This window comes from Carcharhinus amblyrhynchos, chromosome 4 (assembly GCF_965287045.1).
Source record: "Carcharhinus amblyrhynchos chromosome 4, sCarAmb.v2.hapA, whole genome shotgun sequence".
Taxonomy (NCBI): Eukaryota; Metazoa; Chordata; class Chondrichthyes; order Carcharhiniformes; family Carcharhinidae; genus Carcharhinus; species Carcharhinus amblyrhynchos.
The window spans coordinates 17,959,461-17,981,648 of record NC_137327.1 but is presented as its reverse complement, the minus strand read 5'-3'; the positions used below and the strand labels follow the sequence as shown (position 1 = coordinate 17,981,648).

The 22,188-nt window shown below is 42.9% G+C and overlaps 1 protein-coding gene across 1 annotated transcript in view; it reads left to right on the top strand.

Annotated features, from left to right (window-relative positions):
* cdh13 (cadherin 13, H-cadherin (heart)) overlaps positions 1-22,188 on the top strand; it is a 971,374-nt gene that overhangs the window by 107,416 nt on the left and 841,770 nt on the right. The gene's annotated exons all lie outside the window — the stretch shown is intronic.

Genomic DNA, 22,188 nt, shown 5'->3' with positions numbered 1-22,188 from the left:
TCCAATGTGTGACTTACAGTCTCTGCCACTGTTGGAACAGATGGTGTTTAGAGGAATGGACGCGTGGGTGCTCAGGTTGTGGCGTGTTTCCTTTGCTGTTGATGTTTGGCTCCAACTTGCTGTTGGCAATCAAACTTGAGGTGTTCGGCTCCTCTCAAGATGCTTTTCCTCTACTTTGAGTAGTCTTTGGGCAGGGATTCCGAGGTGTCGGTGGGGATGCTGCACTTTCTCAAGGAGACTTTGAGAGTGTCCTTGAAGCATTTGGGGCTCACATGCCATATTGAAGCTCCCGAGTAGACCACTTGTCTTGGAAATCTCATGTCAGGCATACGGATGATGTAGCCCACCTAGTGGAGCTGATCAAACATGGTCAGTGGTTCTATGCTGAAGATGTTGGCCTGAGTGAGAACACTGATATTGGTGCACCTTTCCTGCCATTGGATGACACTGAGGGATTTATGGGTAACATTTCAATTTGAGACATTGGCTCTGAAATTTTCCAATGTTGAGAATGATGGGCAAGTGGAACTAACAGCGGTAGACAATACAGATACCAGAGTTTTGGAAGAACTGAAGTTTGTGGAGGGCAGTTTGAGAATGTTGGAGTAATTGGATCAGTTTTGAATGGCAACTGTGTAAAACAGATGATTATGGAAATCTATGAATCCCTTTTTCGATACCCCACATAAGTTGCAAGCCCATCTGAGGTGTATGTTGATATGTAGATGGACCCAAAAATATTAGTAACATTCTGCATGAGCAGAACGTTGTTATTTCATGATTTAAGAGCTCATCTGTGACTATGTTCATTCAAAAGGATTAGAGTAATACTGGGAATATACAATAGGAAAGAATCAAAAGACAAAAACAATCTTTCTCTTGGAGGTGGATTTCAAAGGTAAGAAATGAAGAATGGCTGTGGTACTTATGAAAGTGATGGTGCATCAGAAATATTGTGCAGGAAAAGTTGGACCACATATTTGTATCATGACTAAGGTCACCTATTTCTACCTCTGTAAATTGGTCCGACTTTGCTCCATTTCAGCTTATGACCTGCAGAAACCTCCGTTCATTTTATCTCAAGGCTGAACTATTAAAATCTTGACGGTCTCCAACAATCTATATTCTAAAGCATTGAATGCTTTTAAAAACAGTGAGATGTAGCACTTGAGACAAAGAGGATCAAAGGGTATGTGGGAAAGGTGGAATCAGGCTATTGAGTTGGATGATGAACTGTGTTCATGAGTTGTAGAGCAGGCTTGAAAGGCCTGCTGTACAACTCCTGCTCCTATTTACTGTGTTTCTATAAGCTTGGGATCAACTAAAACTCTTGCTGCCAGTGTTTGAACTCACTGCAAATCCAATTCTCCGATCACCCCTCTGCTCCCAGGCAAGCAGTAGCTTGAATTTAAACTTCGTATCCTTAATTTCAAATCTCTCCATGGCTTTGCCCTCTCCCTATCTCTGTAATCTCTTCCAGTCCCACAACCGTTGACATCTACACTCCTCGATTCTAGCTTCTTGTGCATTTCCAATTTTAATGGCTCCACTTTTGCTTTCTGTACTTCAATTGCTTAGGCAGCTCTGGGATGCCATTTCCATACCTTTCTTGCCTTGTTTTCCTCCTTTTGGACACCCCTATAAAACCTAACTCTTTGACTAAGCTTTTGACCATCTTCCCTAATATGCCCTTTTGTATCTTCATGACATTCTTGTTTTATATTGCTCCTGTGAGATGTTTTATTATGTTAAAGAGGACATATATTGTAATATCAAGGATGCAAAAGTGGAAGAAGTAGGGGAGTTAAGGATGAGAAAAATAAATCTCTTTTTTCAAAACAGGAGATGCAAAAATAACCCAACACCCAGTGATGTTCAGGCTGTTTGTCATCATTCAGTTCATAGGGGATTAGGAACCAAAACCTATCACCCTCTCTCATCCCACTGCATCCAAAATACCACAAATCCAGAAAACTGGTTCAGGTGTATCCATCCGGTGACAGATAGGCCAGGTGAACACTGACATTGAGCAAGGTGACAACCTGGCAGATAGCTTGAGCAAACAAATAGCAGGAGGTTATGTTCTCCTTTGTACATGATGCAAAGCTAGTGGGGGTAAAATTGGTCTTTGGCAGAAGCCCAAAATGGCCAATATATAGGGGGATCCAAGTGGCCTCGTGCTATTATCACTGGACTAGAAATCCAAAAGACCAAGGGTACTGCTCTGGAAACCCAGGTTCAAATCCTACCACAGCAGCTGGTGAAATTTGACTTCAGTGAAAATAGCCACCTTGCTATGACCATGCAGCCATTGTCAATTGTTGTACAAACCCATCTTGTTCATTAATGCCCTTTAAGGAAGGGAATCTGCCATCCTTACCCAGTCTGGCTTACATGTGACTTCCAGATCCACAACAACGTGGGTGACTCTTAACAGCCCTTCGAAATGGACAGTTAAGGATGGGTAATAAATGCTGGCCTAAATAGCGACGCCCACATCCCGTGAATAAAAAAAACTAGTCTTTTTTTTACGTATTCCATTACATTTTCTCAGGTGGCCGGTAAAATGGAACGTCATCCTTTGTGGTTCATTCTGTGTGAGCATCATAGAAGAAACTCACTCGCTTGTCCTTGGAGTGCGGAGTAGTCAAACTGAATCATTTGTAATCCGTAACCTTTAATTATACCCCAGAGATCTAACAGTAAGCATTTCTAAATTGATATCAGCATCTGCTGATGAAAGCAAATAATATTTCTGGGGCTGGCCAATTCCAATTGTAGCAACCAGGTGATGACTTCATTGAACTGTAAATAGGTACTACCATTCTTTCCTTGGGCTCAGTAGAGGTGGAGGTAGTACTTGGCATTAATGCTAAACATGGAAATTCAGTGAGGATGATTTTGGAAATAAAAATGAAGAAACATGTAAAATGAGCTGCTGTTTTGCTATCAGGAGTTTTATCCAAATGCACAAATGTCTAAATGACTCTGTTCAGATTTACCAGCTTAAAATGGCAGCCCTTGGTCAATGGTGACAGAGCAGCAAGAGAAAACGTGAACACGTCCATTTTGGAAACAAGAATAGAAAAGCAGCCTTGAGTCAAAAGTTTGTGGGTTCAAGTCTTACTCCAGAGCCTGAGCACAAAAATCAAAGCTAACATTCAAGTGGCGCAGTGTGTTAGCATTGCTGCCTCACAGCGCCAGGGACCCGGGTTCAATTCCAGCCTCAGGTGACTGTCTGTGTGGAGTTTGTACGTTCTCCCCATGTCTGCATGGGTTTCCTCCAGATGCTCCAGTTTCCACCCCAGTCCAAAGATGTGCGGGTTAAGTTGATTGGCCAAGATAAATTGTTGCTTGGTGTCAATGGATAAGCAGGGTAAATATGTGGGTTTTGTGAGGATAGGACTGGGTGGGATTGTAGTCGGTGCAGACTTGATGGGCCAAATGGCCTCCTTCTCTACTGTAGTAATGCTATGAAGTCTCATACTGATGGAATGCTGTACTGTTGGAGGCGCCTTCTTTTCAATTAAACCCTAAGCTATGGCTGCACTTTAAGGTAGACAAGTTTAAATTTATTTATTGGTGTCACAAGTAGGCTTACATTAACACGGCAATAAAGTTACTGTGAAAATCGCTTAGTCGCCACACTTCAGCGCCTGTTCGGGCACACTGAGGGAGAATTTAGCATGGCCAATCCACCTAATTAGCGTGTCTTTCGGACTTTGCATGCAAAAGATCCAAAGAAATTATCTCACAAAAGACTATGTCTCTGCCAATGTTTATCCCTTAATCAGCATCACAAAGACAGATTATCTGATCATTATCACTTTGCTGTTTGTGGAAGGAAGCTTGCTGTGCACAAATTGGCTGCCTTACAACAGTGACTACAAATCACACGTACTTCATTAGCCGAAAAGTGTTTTGGGACATCCTGTGGTCTTGAAATGAGATCTAAATGTGTACAAGCCTTTCTTTGTTAAATGTGGACATTTCCCTCAGTGGATATTTTAACAATAAAGCCATGAGCTAATTCCATTTTAGAAACAAAACAACCTATAATCTGCTTGTTATGCTTCTCCTCGACTTAATGGTATGAGGTGTAGTAACTTGAATTTAAAACAAAAACTGATTTCCAAGACTGCCATCTGTTGTATTAGTAAGCAAAATAAGAGACTGCGAACTTGACACTGATAATAATGGCGCATTTAAAGTAGATTTGAGGCATCCAACGCTCAAGAGGTAGAAATAGGAAAAGCAATAACTAACAATGGCCTGAAATTTGAGAATTAAAAAAATAGTTAATCGAAGCCAGCTGTTAACCAAAACACATTTTATTCAAGTGCCCAAGTAAAATAACACGGAATGTGGAAATCTGGAATAAAAGCTGGGCTGATAGCATCAATGGGATGCCGATGGCAGATCATTGACCTGAAAGATTCACTCTTTTCTTGAGAACTGGACGTTGCTGGTAAAACCAGATTTTGCTGTCCATCCCTAATCTCTCTCAACAGATGCTGCCCGATCTGTTTTCCAGCATTTTCTGTGTTCAACTCTTTTCTCCCAATATTACTGGAATCTATACAATTGTTTCAACTGCATCTCCAGAGGACTATATTGTTATCGAAACGATGCCAGGTTTATAATGGCATTTCTATGAGTAGTGTACCGAGATGCTTATGTGCAACGAGCCAACAACATCTTTTCCCCAAAGTACATGATTCAGTCTAAGGATGCAATAAACATTGACCAAGGTGGCCGAGTGCTCTTAGCTGCTACTTGTAAATACTGTCACAAATTATTTTCCCCTGCAGCAATGTATTACTCTGAAATGTCAGCATTTTTCTTGTACTCTGCACTTCCACCTGTACTTGCAAATTTAAATGAGTTCATACACGCATTTGGCTATTTCCAAACCTTGTTTGTCTAATTGTGTTTAATCTATTTCCAAATGGGCTGTCTATGGCACATATCAGTATTTTCAGTTAAGTGATGCCACAGCTTAAAGAAAGCTAGTTTAAGTTTATTTATTAGTGTCACAAACAGGCTTACATTAACACTGCAATTAATTTATACTGAAAATCCTTCAGTTGCCACATTCCGGCGAGGGAGAATTTTAGCATGGCCAATGCACCAAACCAGCACGTCTTTTGGACTGTGGAAGGAAACCGGAACACTGGGAGGAAACCCACACAGACACAGGGAGAATGTGCAAACACCATGCAGACAGTGACCCAAGCTGGGATTCGAACCCAGGTCCCTGGCACTGTGAGGCACCTTGCTCCTATCGTTTTCCAACCTTCCAGCAATTAGAATAGAATCCCTACATTGCAGAAGGAGACCATTCAGCCCATCGAATCTGCATCAACCACTAACCCACCCAGGCTTTATTGCTGTAACCCCACATATTTACCCTCCTAATTTCCCTAATACTGAGGGGCAATTTAGCATGGCCAATTAACCTAACTTGCACATCTTTGGAGTGTGGGAGGAAACTGGAGCACCTAGAGGAAATTTACGCAGATACAGAGCGAACGTACAAGCTCCACGTAGACAATGACCTGAGGCCGGAATTGAAACCGGGTCCCTGGCACTGTGAGGCAGCAGTGCTCTCCACCGTGCCACCACGTCCCTCTGATTACTTCTCTGATGTTCAACACCACACCATGATTGTAAATCTGAGATTGCTAATTCAGGTGAACTTTTATTCCCCCAAAGCTATTATCTCGGGGTTCTGTTTTGTGGATAACTCTCCAGTTTGCCAAGTAACGTAACCCTTACCGATTATCTTGCCTTTACTCATCAACACTATTGATCGGACATTCATGTAACTTGGGGCTCACTTTCAGAATGTCCTTAATGCCTTCTTAGGCTCCACATCAAATCTTTACTGAGCTATATAATCATAGAAAAATTATTGAAAGCTGAAATATTAGCGTGTTTGTCTCTTTTGTGCACAGTCATAATATTCAAATACATATATCTTTAAGAAAAATGGAATGAATTATGTCCTGAAACACCCTTACTTGCAGTCCAGGAAATACAAACTACTCTGATAATTGCTTAAACCAGATATTCCATCTGTTATCTTATTGTTCAGGGGGGAAAAAATAACTTGGACACAGTAGTCAATAAAACACAGCATGAATGAGTTATCAGCTGTATACCTTGGTGAAGATGAGGCATTTGCATGATTGAAAGCCTCTGAACTTTAAAACTATCCCATTATACTTTATGGATAAGTCCATAAAATATCAGATCTCAGTACCTTAACCCAGCAACCCGTCCCTGTTGTTGGATTTTGATTGCCGATCAGTCCTAACACTGAATTACTGGCTCCATTCTGGAAAATCTCAACTGAGTCCTTGTTCCATCTGTGCATGTTGATTTAGCAGATTGCTAATATAAATGCTAATAAAAATCTGTTTAACTTGTACTTTCTGGAAGCAGGTAGTGTATTTGTGTACCAGGAATCAAAAGAAGATGTAAATTTGTTTTTAACAAATTGGGATCATCATCCAACTCCATTTTTGAACTTCCCAGTGGGCTGATGACAAACAAAACATGTGCTAAAGGTAGAATTACAAAAAAGATGGTGTTGACAAAAATGATTCAATGTTAAAGTTATAATCGCAGTTATCATCATTGGGTTTATTCATTTCCTTGTGATGCTATCTTGTTGTAAAGCTAGACACCACTCTGGCTCGGTCGAAATAACGGCAGTAACAGCTGCAAGGTAATATATATCTTGTTCCCAGCAGGTGAGTGATGTTCGGACCAGACAATAAAATACTTCACCATTTATTTTTTTATTTTGTTCAGTGTCAGCACCAAACGATGCTGGGTCAGGGATGGGGCCAGGTAGAAAGCACAGTTATGGTCACATTATGCGGTTCTCAACAGCGCGCTTGAACATCAAAACTCAGACTAGCATCCCAAACAGTACCACTCTGAACGTAAAGATAAAAATTCAGTCACCAAGTAACTGCTAGACTGATGATTTCACTGTACAAGATGTAATTAAAGGTAAATTATAGACACTTTTCTGCTGTGGGCTTGGATCTGTGGCTGGAACCTACCCAACTATTTTTACTTAGCACCATTTAAGCCATAAAATAACCTGACATAAAAGGACAATATTGAAAAATGCAGTGCCACGTAAGCCCCTCATTTATTAATTAATATCTCTTTACTGGTAGAAATGTTAATGTTTGTAGCAATGTTCATGTTATGGGGCAACACAGTGGTTAACATTGCTGCCTCACAGTGCTAGGGACTGTGGTTCGATTCCCGGCTGGGTCAGTGTATATGTGTGGAGTTTGCACGTCCTCCTCATGTCTGTGTGGGTTTCCTCTGGGTGCTGTGGTTTCCTCCTACAGTCCTACAGACGTGCTGGTTAGATGCCTTGGCCGTGCTAAATTCTCCCTCAGTATATCCGAACAGATGCTGGAGTGTGGCAGTAGCTTCATTGCAGTGTTAATGTAAGCCTATTTGTGATGATAGTAAATATTCTGTGATGATGAGCCTAGTATGGGGACTTTAAGTGTGGGTTTTAGATTACTTTCTTTTGACAGCTTTTCCTCATTCACTATAACCCCAAAACCTTTTGACCCCAATTGTCATTTTATTTTACAAATTGAATGTTGAGACATCTTCTGTCTTGTCTGACCATCGAACATCCACTACACCTCCACAGCAACTCTTAGCCAAAGTAGTTTGTGCTGTCAGGACTGTGTGATAGTTGGTGTGCAACGGCCATCCCAGATAAAAAAGATTCATGCACGGACATCTACCACCCCCTCTAAATGACTGCACGGAACATCAGGTCTCTAATGGACAATCCCCATCACCACAGACCAACAAAATATGAACACCCTGTGTGTCACATTGCAATGTGGATGAAATGCTCATGAATACTTCCAGGAACTGAAATGTGGAGTAGAAAAATTCAACATCAGATCGCAGAATGCAATGAATCCACTAATTGTGAACAGATTGTTGAAAGAAATGTGGAATATCCAATTGAGTGGATAGATGGAGAGGAAGCTGATTTGTTGTGGAGGGATAATTCTGAAACTGAAAATGCCAAACCTGATTCAGAGTGGCGCCACGGCCAAAATATCTCAAGGTGAATTGAGTGATCTCTTTGGGCCTGATCTTAGCGGCCGTTCACATCAATCTCTCACTGCAGCAAAATCGGAGAATTTGGTGCCAGCCAAATCTCTGCTCGTGCAATGGGTTGGGAAAATCTCACCGGCGTGAATGGTCATAACATTCCAACCTTTGTGTTGGATGCCAAAGATGAACTTGATGGTTTTTAAAATGTTATGATTATTTCACTAAATTAGATGTGATGCATTGATTTGCCCAAGGGGCAAAGTGTCCATGTCCAGCAGGCAACTTAGCATTGCCCATCTGGCTGTGGGGGTGGGGTCTGATGGGGGCAGGCCTAGAGGGTGATCAGTGTGGGTGGGGGGAGGTCCCCCGCTGCCACTCTGCCGTTGAGTTTGGTGGCCAGTGATCGGGACGGGCTGTGGGGAGGGGAAGGGTGGACCTGCTTTGCCGGGGGGGGTAACTGTTGGGTGGGATTCTGGGGATCAGGGCAGCCTAGGAAAGGGTGTCGAGGCTGGCCTGGGAATGGTCAGGGGGCCCGCAATCGGACCATGGTGGGGGGAAGTCGGAGAGGCAGCATTGTGGCGGTTGCTGGGATGGTCAGTGATTTGAGCTGGCCAGCAGTAGAGAGGTTGACAGTGTGCATGCACAGAGGCCCACTGGTTTCAGCTTCCTGGGTGGAAATAGGCCCCACCCTCTGATTTATAATGATATTCATGCTGGTGGCCTCTTTAGTGCACAGACCGTGGGAGATTCTAGTCTAAACTCCCACTGAAAAAAGCAGCGTAAATTACTCCAGTTTTCATGCAAATTCAGCACTTAGAATTTTTTTGGGATAATACCACCCAGAATCTTTGAGGAGGGTGTATCATCTGCAGTTGAATAAGACAGTAAAGGAGCAAATCATAGAATAGAATCTTACAGTGCAGAAGGAGGCCATTCGGCCTATTGAGCCTGCATCGACCCCAATCCCACCTAGGCCCTCTCCTCACAATCCCAAGCATTTACCCTAGCTTGTCCCCCTGACACTAAGGGACAATTTAGCATGGCCAATCATCATCTAACCTGCACGTCTTTGGATGTGGGAGGAAACCAGAGCACCCAGACGAAACCCAGGCAGATACAGGAGAATGAGCAAACTCCACCCAGACAGTGACCCAATCCAGGAATCGAACCTGGGTCCCTGGTGCTGTGAGGCAGCAGTGCTAACCATTGTGTCACCATGTATAAATCTGCAAAGACTAATGGTAGGTCAGATGATTGATCACATAAATACTAACAAAGAATAATCAAATCATGATAAAGATGGAGACTCACAGAATTGTTGCAGCACAGAAGGAGGCCATTTGGCCATCCTGCCTGCACTGGCTCTCCAAATAAACATTATGACTTAATGTCATTCCACTGCCTTTTGTTTCTATCCAAGTAATCATCTAATGCCCTCTTGACTACCTCGATTGAATCTGTCTCCACCACACTTCCAGTGCATTCCAGACCCGAACCATTTGCTATGTGAAAAAGATTTTATCTCACATCACAGAGAAAAGAGTATGAGAGAAAGCTAGCCAATAATATACGAGCAGATAGTTAGAGTTGTGTTGGTCCTCTAGAGACTGAGCCTGGGAAATTAATAATGGAAAACAAAGAAATGCTAGAGACATGGAATAAGTATTTCTTCACTTTGGAAGACTTAGAAAACTTCACAACAGGTTGAGCCTATACGCTGGAGTTTGGAAGAATGAGTGGTGATCTTATTGAAACATACAAGATCCTAAAGGAATTTGATAGGGTAGATACCGATGGGAATGAGGGAAGGGGGGAATATTTTCTCCCAAAGAGTCTTTAAATGTGGAATATTCTTCTCCAGAAAGCTGTGGAGGCCTGATCATTGAAGTTATTCAGGGCAAAGTTGGATAGATTTTTGACAGACCAGTGTTATGGTGGGACAGAAGGCAAGATCAACCATAATCTTGCTGAATAACAGGGCAGGCTCAAAGAGCTGAATGGCCTCCTCCTAAGCCCGATGTTCCGACATCCTATTTTCCTATGCAAGATGTCAGAATGCGCGGATATCTTGAAAGGTTGTGTGGCCGGAAATGATTACAGAAATAGGGAGCAGTGGAGTGATCTATAAACAAGGTCAAGAATATTAAAATTGAGGTGCTGCTGGACTTAGGTTGGTGAGCAGTGGGATGATAAGTGGACAGGACAGTGGGTTAGAATGCATAGAAATATAGAAACTAGAAGCAGGAGTAGGCCAGTCCACCTTTCAAGGTTCCTCCACCATTCATTTTGGTCATGGCTGATCATCAAATTCAATATCCTGATCCCCCTTTCCCCGCATATCCCTTGATCCCTTTAGCCCCAAGAGCTATATCTATTTTTTTTCTTGAAATCAGACAACATTTTGCCCTCAACTACATTCTGTGATAGTGCATTCCACATATTCTAGGCGAAAAGTTTCTCCTCACCTTGTTTCCAAAAGGTTTATCCCTTATCCTCAAACTTGTTCTGGACTCTCCCATCACTGGGAACATTACTTCTGAATCTACCCTGCCTAACCCTGTTAGAATTTTTTACATTTCCTTCAGATCACTTCTCATTTTTCTAAACTCCAATGAGTAAGGTCGTAGCTAATGTAATCTCTCATAAGACAAACCGGCCATCCCAGGAATCAGCCTGATAAACCTTCGGTGTACTCCCTCTACAGCAAGGGCATCCTCCATCAGATAGGGACAGCAAAACTTCACACAATACTCCTGGTGTTGCCTTACCAACACCTTATACAATTGCAGCAAAACATCCCTATCCTTGTACTGAAAGTACTCTCACTATGAAGACCAACATACCATTTGCCTTCTTTACAGCCTGCTGTACCTGAAGGCTTGCTTTCAACAACTGATGCACGAGGACATCAAGGTCTTGTTGAGTATCCACCTCTCTCAGTTTACTTGCATCCAAGTAATAATCAGCCTTCCTATTATTGCTACTAAAGTGGATAACCTTACATTTATCCACATTATATTGATCTGCCATGTACATGCCCACACACTCAGCCTGTCCAAATCACGTTGAAGCATTTCTGCATCCTCTTCACAGCTCACCTTCTTTGGGTCATCTTTGTATCATCTGCAAATTTGGAGATGATACTTTCACTTCCCTCTTCCAAATTATTAATATGTAATGTATTAATTACATACGAGGGATCCTAGCACAAATCCCCGTGAAACCCCATTTTCACCCATTGCCAATCAGAAAAAAGACCCATTTATGCCAACTCTTTGCTTCCTATCTGCTAACCAGCTTTTTATCCATCTCAAAACATTACCTGCAATCCCGTGTGCTTTAACTTTACGTAGTACTCTGTTATGTGAGACCTTGTTGAAAGCCTACTGAAAATCTAAATAAACCACATCCACTGATTTTCCTTGGTCAACTCTACTAGTTACATCATCAAAGAACTCCAATAGATTCATCGAGCATGATTTTCCTTATGTAATTCTATGCTGATTTTGTTTGATTATACCACTGCCTTCCAATTGTCGAGTTATGAAATCCTTGATAATGAATTCCAGCAAATTCCCCAGTACCGACATTAGGCTCATTGGTCTACAGTTCCCTGTTTTGTCTCTGTCCTTTTTGAATAGTGGTCTTACATTAGCAACCCTCCAATCTGTAGGAACTATTACAGAGTTCAAAGAATTTTGAAAATAACCACCAAAGGATCTATTATTTCCAGGGCCCAATTCCTTAACTACTTTGGGATAAAGATTATCAGGATCTGGCGATTTATCGACCTTCAATCCCATCAATTTCCCCAAAACCAATTTCCTTCAGCTCCTCACTAAAACATGTTTCTTTTAGCTCTTCTGGTACATTATTAATGTCTTCCTGTGTGAAGACTGAAGCAAAGTACAAATTTAATTCCTCAGCTATTTCTTTATTCCCCATTATGAATTCGACTGTAAGGGGCCTACGTTCATTTTTGTCAATTTTTTTCTCTTTACATATGTATTAAAACTTCTCCATTCAGTTTTTATGTTCACTGCTAGCATACTTTCATACTCTGATTTCCCTTCTTAATCAGTCCCTTGGTCCTCCTTTGCTGCCAATCGTCAGGCCTATTGCTTTTTCTTGACAATTTGTACACTTCTTCCTTGAATCTGATACTACCTCTGATTTCTCTTGTAAGCCAGTCCCTTACCACTCTTGCATCGAATAGGAATAAACAACTTTTGGAGTTCACCTATTTGTTCTTTAAATACCTGCCATTGCCTGTCCACTGTCTTTCCATTCAATAATGCTTCCTAGTCCGCCGTGGCCAATGTATGCCTCATACCATCATAATGGCCTTTATTGAGATCCAGGACACTGGTCTCTGAATTGGATAGGGCAGCAGAGTTTTGAATGAACTCAGGCTTGGGGTGGAAGATGAGAAATCAATGAAGAGAACATTGGATCGTCAAGTCTAGAGGGAGCTTAGACAAAAGCTTTGTTTTTAACATGTTAAAACTTTACTTTAAGCCATAATGAAGCTTCTCAGGCAGAAATCTCTGTGCTCATTTGTTAGTAACTTTAACAGGCTAACGAGAAGAAAAATGCAAATAATTTGTATAATTAATCTGCTTGCTTTATGGGAAACGTTATTTTTCACACTTGATTCATTGCTGCTTGGTTTACGCTTAATTTGTGCATTTGCCAGCTACTGAGTTACGATTTGCTGTCATTTTATGAATTAATTTTAAGCACCTGAAAATGTGATGAATCAAAGAGAATAAAGTGAAAGTGTGAGCAAACCCAGGAGTATGTCTCCAAAGTGTAATGCTAATAGCTTGTACATTTTGAAAAGAAAAGTTTGTAGCTGTAGGGTTAGATATTCCTGTCACTTCAGCTCTCCCCCTCTCCCTTCCTTCATCCCACTGAATTTGGCACCGTGATAAAAGGAGGGCGACTCATTGAGGCTAAGCAAAAGACTGTATTGCTGACCAGTAAGTAAAGATACCCTCAAGCAGTAACAGACGGAATAACTGTGCGACTGTACACTCTTCCTTCTCGGCTTCCACTGTGGATCTTCCCTCGACCCCAGATCTGCGCTCAATTGGCTCAGCTTCCTGCCTTGATACTCCACAGGATCCGGCCCCGATTGCATGGCCCTTAGGGAACGTTCCCCTAAAAGGGGCCATGCTACCACAGGCACTAATGGAAGGGACAGAAACTTTTATGCTCTCCAGCCACGTAGCTATCTGTTCTCCTCGCCATCTTAAATCGCTTTGATTTCTCTGACAGCACACTCCTTGTCCAGTATACCTCATTATCCATCTAGAAATATGAGCCGTCCATGTATCATAAAGGCGTTAATGAATTATCAGATTTCATTCAGTCAGTAGATGTAGTTAAGGTAAAAACCTGATACGAATTTAATTGAATGGCAAAACAGACTCAAAGGGCTGAACGACCTACTTTTGTTATGTTAACTTTATGTCAGGCAGGTTGGATTGCTCGACGGGATCAGTACTTGAACACGATAATGAATTAGTACTCCATATTGTTCCTGATGAATGGCTTGCCAAGATTCAGATATTTTTGCACATACTTAGTTTTTGCCTGCTGAATGTGCTGAATTATTATTCTTCATAGATGAAACTTGAGGGTCTTTGCCGAAAGGTAATTATTTTGATATTCGTCCTTCAGTCAGCATTAAGTAAAGTTTTAAGAAATGCATTTTCATTTTAATGCTTATCCGTACATTTGCTTATACTGAAAGAAAGTGCCTTTGACCAAGTCACCCGCCCCAGTAAAACTTTGTGGCCTTCATTTTGTGTTGAATCCTTGATCCTATCCCTCAGAGCCTATTGATTTTTCCAATCCATATGTTCAGTGATGGAACAAGAAGCAATGTGGGACCTCAAAAGTCATGTCCGCAGTGATGTACTGTGTAGTAATTTAAACTGATGAATGTTGTTCAGGAAAACCAATGAATACTTTTCTATTCAGTCCTGGGACTATATATTTTTCGAAGAAGTGGCTTTGTGTTTTATGGCTCATAGTACTGCAACGTGGACAGAAAAAAATTCTGCCACTTTACTTGGTTTAGCAACATATTAATTAGATGGTGAACATAGAACCAAGCCTGAAGAAGGAGGAGCAGGGGAATATAACATGTAAATTAGGATGGACTCAAATGCACACACATATATAAAAAAACTGAAATACAAGCAAAAAATGTGAAATTATTAGCATACCTAGCAGAATGTGTGAAGATAGAATCAGGGCTAACAGGCTGGATAATACAAGGCGTCAGATTCCATTTATCCCCCAGCTAAGTAAGTCTGGGGAGCCCCCACTGAGGGAAACACAGAGTACCCTGCAGCCAAATGGCCAATTGATCACTAACATTCTGGCGGTGCGATTTCCATCCCATCAGGAGCAGGAAGTTCCACCTCAGGGAGCTGCTGGTCAATTAGAGGCCAACACCACGCCGACAGTTCAGGGTGGACTCTTCTACCATTTGATTTGGAGGTCTCGTTGGGTGCCAAGCTGCCAGGCCTGGTGCAGAGGCAGGATGGATGGGTGGAGAGGTCAATGGTGGGGAAGCTGGTGGGGAGGGGGCGCAGTGGAGGTGGGGAGAGGCAGGGCATGCTGCACACTTGAAAGATTTGAGAAGCCAAATATAGATTTTGAAATACAAGTGATTGGAATTCTGAAGGTGTGCATGTCCCAGGCCGACAATCGGATGGAAATGTCTCCAGCCTGCGACGCACACAGCAACTGCTAGTGAACGCTTGAGGTGGGAGTAGGGAAAGCCCTCTGATAGGCCCAGGGGTTGTTTGAGGACTGAATCGACCCCAGTGTGCCACCCAACTCACACAGACAAATTGCTGGACTGCCACTTGATGTCAGCCTCTCCAGTTGCTGGTTTAACCCCAGTGCTGACAGGAGAGTGAGTTTTAATTGGCTATTTAAAGGCTTCAAATGATCCATTGGCTTAGCAGGCACCCAGTGCCATTTCTGCCATTTTGCACAATTGCAGTGAGGACTGGGCTGGCTGGATAGGTGGCAGGTGGGTAGGTTGTGGGCAGGTTAGACTAGGGCAGCATACAATTCCAGCCTAACGTTCCAGGCTGGTGACATTATCAAATGGAAGGCCATCGATCTGAAAGGTTAAATCCTTTTCTCTCTCCACTGGTGCTGCCTGACCTGCTGATCATTTCTAGCACTTTGTGTTGTTTCTGTTTAGCTAGTCTGCCCTAAGCCTAAGCATTCACTGGAATAAATTGTGGCTGAAATTCCCCTGTCTCACCCACCGTGAGAATCATAACAGGCAAAACAGAAAATTTGGTGGACCGTTTAAAGATCTGTTGAGTTTTGGGTGGGAATTTTCAGTTTTGGGGTGCGCATTGCTGGAGAACCCCACCCTATATCTGAGTTTAATAACTCTCAGGAGGACACTCACAGTTTAGGCAGTAAATTGGCAGAGTGGTTGCACAACTTGCTAAATTTCCATGGAAATTATTGAGATGAAAACCAGACTGGCACTACAAAGGTTGGTTGACCTGCAAGGCTCCTGCTGAAGGGAAAATGTCCCCTATCTAAAACTAGTTTAACCAAGAACATTGACCATTTCATTTTGGAATATTTGAACTAAGTTTGTACTTGTGATGGTATCATAGTATGGTACACAAGGGAAAGAGGTCATTTAACACATCATGCCTCTGCCATCTCCCTGGGAGATCTATCGAATTAATCCCACCCATCTGCTCCACTATCCATGGACATGTCATTATTGTCCCTTCACATATTTATTCAATTCCCTTTTAAAAGCACTGAACCTTCTCCTTTACACTTCACAAGACTGATTCCTGGGATGTTGGGGCTGATGTATGAGGAGAGATAGAGTTGGTTAAGAAGTATATTCACTGGAGTTCAGAAGAATGAGAGAGGATCTCTTGGAAGCCTATAAAATTCTAACAGGACTGGACAGAGTAGATGCAAAGAGGATGTTTCTGCTCATAGAATCCCTATAGTGCAGAAGGAGGCCATTTGGCCCATAGAGTCTGCACCAACCCCAATCCCAACAGGGCCATATTCCCTCATATTTACCTTGCTAGTCCCCCTGGCACTAGCATGGCCAATCAACCTAACCTGCACATCTTTGGACTATGGGAGGAAACCCACGGAGACATTGGGAGAATGTGCAAATTCCACACAGACAGTAACCTGAGACTGGAATTGAACCTGGGCCCATGGTGTTGTGAGGCAGCAGTGCTAATCACTGTGGCACCATGCTGCTCATAGTGGGGGTGTCCAGAACCAGAGGTCACTGTCCGAGGATGCAAGGTAGACCATTTAGGACAGAGATAAGGAGAAATTTCTTCAACCAGAGAGTGGTGAGCCTATGGCATTTGCTGCCACAGAAAGTAGTTGAGGCTAAAACATTGAATGTTTTCATGGAACAATTAGATATAACATTTGAGGCGAAGGGGATCAAAGCGTATGGGGGGATGGAGGGGCTGGGGGGAAGGTGGGATCAGGCTATTGAGTTGCATGATCAGCCATGATCATAATGAATGGCAGAGCAGGCTTGAAGGGCCAAATAGCCTCCTCCTGCTCCTATTTTCAGACATTGTTTTCCAAACCTTTATAACTTCCTGTGTTTCAAGAAAAATTTTTCATTTGTCTCTTCCAGTTCTTATGACAATTGCCCGAAGTCTGTATACTCTACTTACTGACCACTGTACCACTGGAAGCAGTTGATTCTGATCTACTCTATTTAAACCCTTCATAATTTTGAACGCATCTGTCCAATCTCCTCTTGCCTCTACTTCAAGGGGACCATGGTGTGCTGGGTGCCAAACTATTGCAAAAGCAGAAATATTTCATTGATATTGCAGCTACCTGTCTAAAACCAGTAGCTACAGTCTGGATTTCAGCAGGAAATATTTCTATCTGCCTGGCACATGCACACCTCTAGAAATTCTTTGGTTCAAACTCAATGTTTGACCTTTCAAACCTCTCACATGTACTGAGGCCTCCTCCCAAGAGTAGCATCTGAAATCTTCAGAATGCGTGCGAGTGGTGGCAGCAGCACTGCTGAAACAATGATTTATTTGAGCTCCCAGCGACTTTAAAGGTTGTTCAGGAGGACAAAATTATTAATCTGGGTGTGTTCATAGAATTCCCACAGTGCAGAAGAAGGCCATTTGGCCCATTGAGTCTGTCCTGACCAAAACCCCACCCAGGCCCTATCCCTAAAACCCTGCTAATGCCCTGACACTAGGGTCGTTTAGCATGGCCGATCGACCTAATCTTTGGACTGTGGGAGGAAATTGGAGCACCCGGAGGAAACCCATGCAGACGCAGGGAGAACGAGTTAACTCCATGCAGACTCTCACTCGAGGCTGGTGAGTCCTGGTGCTGTGAGGCAGCAGTGCTAACCCGCTGTGCCACCGTGCAGCCGTTTTAAATCTAGTTTTGCTCTATACTGAGCAGTGCCCCTTCAGGGAGACGTGCAACACCACTCTCAACAACGGGACAGGTGAGGATTTGCATTTGCACCTCAACTTCACTGTGAAATCTCAGTGCAGCAATGATGAATGTGAGAGGGATGATTTTACAAATACCTAATTGGGAGCCTTGCCTGCTAGCCATGCGTGTTCCTCACAATGTTTCATTCATTTAACTGACTGGTCATTAAAATGACTGATTTCCAGATGTGCATGGCTGCTGAAGAAGACTCCCTGATGGTGCTATCCATTTGTGAAATCAGCCCTTTAGTGCGCATGGGAGACAGCAACTCCTTAATTTATATTAATCTTTACATTACGGTAGTTTATAACATCTTTCAGCATTTCTCTTCGGTTTGAAGCATTTAATCTTCAGCCTACTGTTTACTGTCAGTTTAAACCATTGGATTGCTTTGATGCTGCTAGCACTTTGATTTAGCACCCAATATAACTGTTTGTGCCCCTGCTTACATCATTTCTGCAGGGTGATAAGTAGTTAGCAGCTTTTCTGAGAACTGACTCATAATACAGCTGTGCTCGATGGCTGAGGTTTTTTATGTGGAGTGCTACCTATGGCCAGTATTTTTTCCATCTATTAAAGCAAAGGAGGGAGCAGGGGCTTGGGGAGTTATGTGGTGTTGGTTTTGTTTTGTGATCTGAGGATTGTGCAGTGGAGTGTATACATATCATATATATATCCTCATAGATAAATTCTAGAAAATATTGTTCGGTACTCCCCCTTTTGGGAGGTCAGTGACAGCGATGGGGAGTGTTGCAGAGGTCGATGGGAGTCCATAATCAGATTCCCTCAATCTGGATGGCCATAAAACATTAGACAGGGGTCGTGGGTGGAGAGGGGGACTGGTGGTGTTGAGATGGCGGCGCGGGCTCGTTGGGCCGAAGGGCCTGTTTCCCAGGCTGATTTTGTTCTTTGTTCTTTATAATGTATAGCAGGCCCTACCTCATGAATTGTGCATCAAGAGGTTTAGTATCATTTTTATCGGGCAGGACTTGCTTGATCCCTGTTATTTGTGGGTACCATATTTAAAAGGCACCTAGCGTCACTGACCCACAGTTGAAGAAAGAAAACACATCTCCAGAAACACTCTGAGGATGGAAGATGGACCTTTTCGATGACTCTGAAGCTGGAAGATCCAATTGATTGATGCGGTCCCCCCCCGCCCCCCCCCCCCCCCTCTCTGCTGGTTACCTTCATCCCGAACTCTAGAAGCAGCGCCAGGCATACTTCAGGCATACTGACACCTGCACGCCATGTTATTCCAGATGTATTCTGGTCAGATGGCATAGCGAACAATTCATAGAATCATATAAGAGAACTTCTATAGTGCAGAAGAAGGCCATTCGGCCCATCGAGCCTACACCGAAACTCCATCAGAATATCTGACCCAAGTACTATCCCCATAAACCCATGTATTTAACCTGCTAAACCCCCTAACCTACACATCTTTGACTACTAAGGGGCAATTTAGCATAGCCAATCCGTCTAACCTGCACATCTTTGGATTGTGGAAGGAAATTGGAGCGTCCAGAGGAAACCCACGCAGACACAGGGAGAATGTACCAACTCCACACAGTCACAAAAGGCTGGAATTGCTGCTGTGAGGCAACAGTGCTAACCACAGTGCCACTGTGCTGCTCTTAATTGAGCATGGGGGAAAGATTCCTATTAGGCATCTATCTGCATCCCATTGGTGGGACGCAGGTCAATTTCACACCAGCCATCAGTGGGTTTCCCAAACCTACATGACGGGGACCAACGGAAAATCGCGGGAAATTCACGCCACGTAAAGACGATTTTTGGGCTCCTGCTGAAATCCTCTCATCCACATCCTCCATTCAAACTGCCGGCAGGGCCACAGGAGAATTCTGCCCAGTGAGCCAGAAAGTAAAATAACACTGCGCTCATGTGTATAATTATTTCAGACTTTGAGAATAGAAACAGAGAATATTGAAAGATGTGAATCATTTGCTCCATTATGGTGGGTGATTTCAAGGCAGGGATGGTAAATGTTCCCAAGCGCCTATGCACTATATTTGAAACTTGGTATCAATTTGTTCAATTAGGTTGCATATCTCACTGAATTTTATCCCTCCTATCAAAAATATTCTAGCAAGTCCCTGCAATGATGGCACATTTTTTGACTTATGTATTTAAAAAGCTACGCGAGGATAAATCAGACTGTGTTGCTTAGCTTTGACAGGCAAGCTGATCTGATTGATTGCAGCTCACAAACTGGTGCCCACCGTGGACCGATTACAATGTTAGCCCTGTTTTACTTGCATAATGCTCCTGACACAAGTGATGTCTGCGTCATTCTTCTGCATTCATCTGTCAGGCGCTTGACACATTGGGATGGTACTGTGTTGTGAAATCTACGATTGCTCTATGGAGCTGAACACATTTGGGGCAGAATTTTAGGGGTGGGTGGGAAGGAGAAGAAAGACTGGTGGGCGCATTGTTTTATCTGCCTGCCTGCATGCTAGCTTTCCAGCATCATCTTGCTCTGGAGCATTCCAGTGCGGAGCATTTCTCTCTCAGCACAAGTCTGATGCCTGCATGAAAATAATGCAGACAGCAATGTATTGCCTGTGCAATAGGAGTTGCACATGCATATTTATCTGTATTATAAATTATTTTCAATTGGAAAAGAGAAGGATATATTGGCCTGAGAGGGAGTGCAGAGGAGGTTCACTAGGCTGATACCGGAGATGAGGGGGTTGGCCTATGAAGAGAGACTAAATAGACTGGGTCTGTACTCGTTGGAGTTCAGAAGGATGAGGGGGGATCTTATAGAGACGTATAAGATAATGAAGGGGATGGATAGGGTAGTAGAGAGATTCTTCCCGCTTAGAAAGGATAGCAGGACTAGAGGGCACAGCCTCAAGATAAGGGGGGGCGCAGCTAAGATCAGAGTTAAGGAGGAACTTCTTCACTCAAAAGGGTGGTGAATCTCTGGAATTCTCTGCCCGTTGAAGTGGTGGAGGCTACCTCGCTAAATATATTTAAGTCACAGGTAGATAGGTTTCTGATTGATAGACAGGGGAATTAAGGCTTATGGGGAGAAAGCGGGAAAATGGAACTGATCCACTTCAGATCAGCCATGATCTTATTGAATGGCGGGGCAGGCTCGAAAGGCTAGATGGCCTACTGCTGCTCCTATTTCTTATGTTCTTATGTTCTTATTTATAATCCCACCTGAACTTGTTTCAGTGCTGAAGAAGACTTATCAAAACATCTGCGATTCTGTGGGATTGAATAGTAATTAACTGATGACCGGTATTGCTTATATCATTTACTGCGGGGAAATAAAATGTGATAAATGTGAAGCAAGGCTTTTATTTTTCTTTTTGGAAATACAAGCGGATCGACAAGTTCGCTGTAAAATTAGAATTGTCCACACAAGATGTTGAAGGTGTTTTTTGACTTGTCCTGAAATTGCTACACACCTCCTGCTGTGACCTTTGCAGGGCTGACGCTTGCAAACAGAATCTTCATATCTAACAATATCTGAGAATTTAGCGCCAGCACATTTTGATGTTTTTAAGATACTTGAAATGACTGACTGCTGTGTTGAACTTCACCGTATTCCCTTTTCATCCTTCTTTGAATTAACCACTGAAAGGCCTTAATGCACTGAAATGCTTTGATTTTTAAGTCATGTTTGCCTGACTGATCCATTTCTGTTGGCCAGATTTTTGTTTTAAAATGATGTGCTGCATCCATTTGTATTTGAATCCTGCCTGACAGACCATGAGGACAACATCAACTGCTCCCACATTCAGGAGCTTCTGAATTATAGGATCTACAGTGCAGAAGGAGACCATTTGGCTCACCAAGCCTGTACTAACAACAATCCCACCCAGGCCCTATCCCCATAACCCCATATATTTACCCCCCTAATCTCAATAACACTAAAGGGCGATTTAGCATGGCCAATCCACCAAACCTCCACATCTTTGAATTGCAGGACAGAACGGGAGCATCCGGAGGAAGCCCACATAGACTCGAGGAGAATGTGCAAACTCCAGACAGTGACTGGAATTAAACCCAGGTCCCTGGCGCTGTGCCACTGTGCCGCCCTGTTGCTGCTGTTAAAATTTAACAGTTTTACACAGAGGGTGGTGAATGTCTGGAACGTGCTGCCCAGGGAGGTGTTGGGAGCAGGTACAATAGCGGCATTTAGGGGGCATCATTGGCGCAGGCTTGGAGGGCCAAAGAGCCTTTTCCTGTGCTGTACTGTTCTTTGATCTAATAACAAACGCTGGGCATTGCAATGCATACTCCTGGGTGAACAATTCTAATTGCTCATTGAACTTTTGTGGTTACTTCATTCAAATTATCCAACAATACACTTTTTTATATGTAATAAATTCCTAATTTCCCACATCATTTACACTGATTAATTCCAGTTAGAAGATAGTTCAATTTTTAATGTAATTAAGTTATTTTAAACTGGTGGGAGTGGAGAACATCAGTCAGAGGTTTCAGCAGGTAACTTTAAAATTCAGGCCACTTTGAAATTCACCTCTACTTTTTGTCTTACCAACACATCTC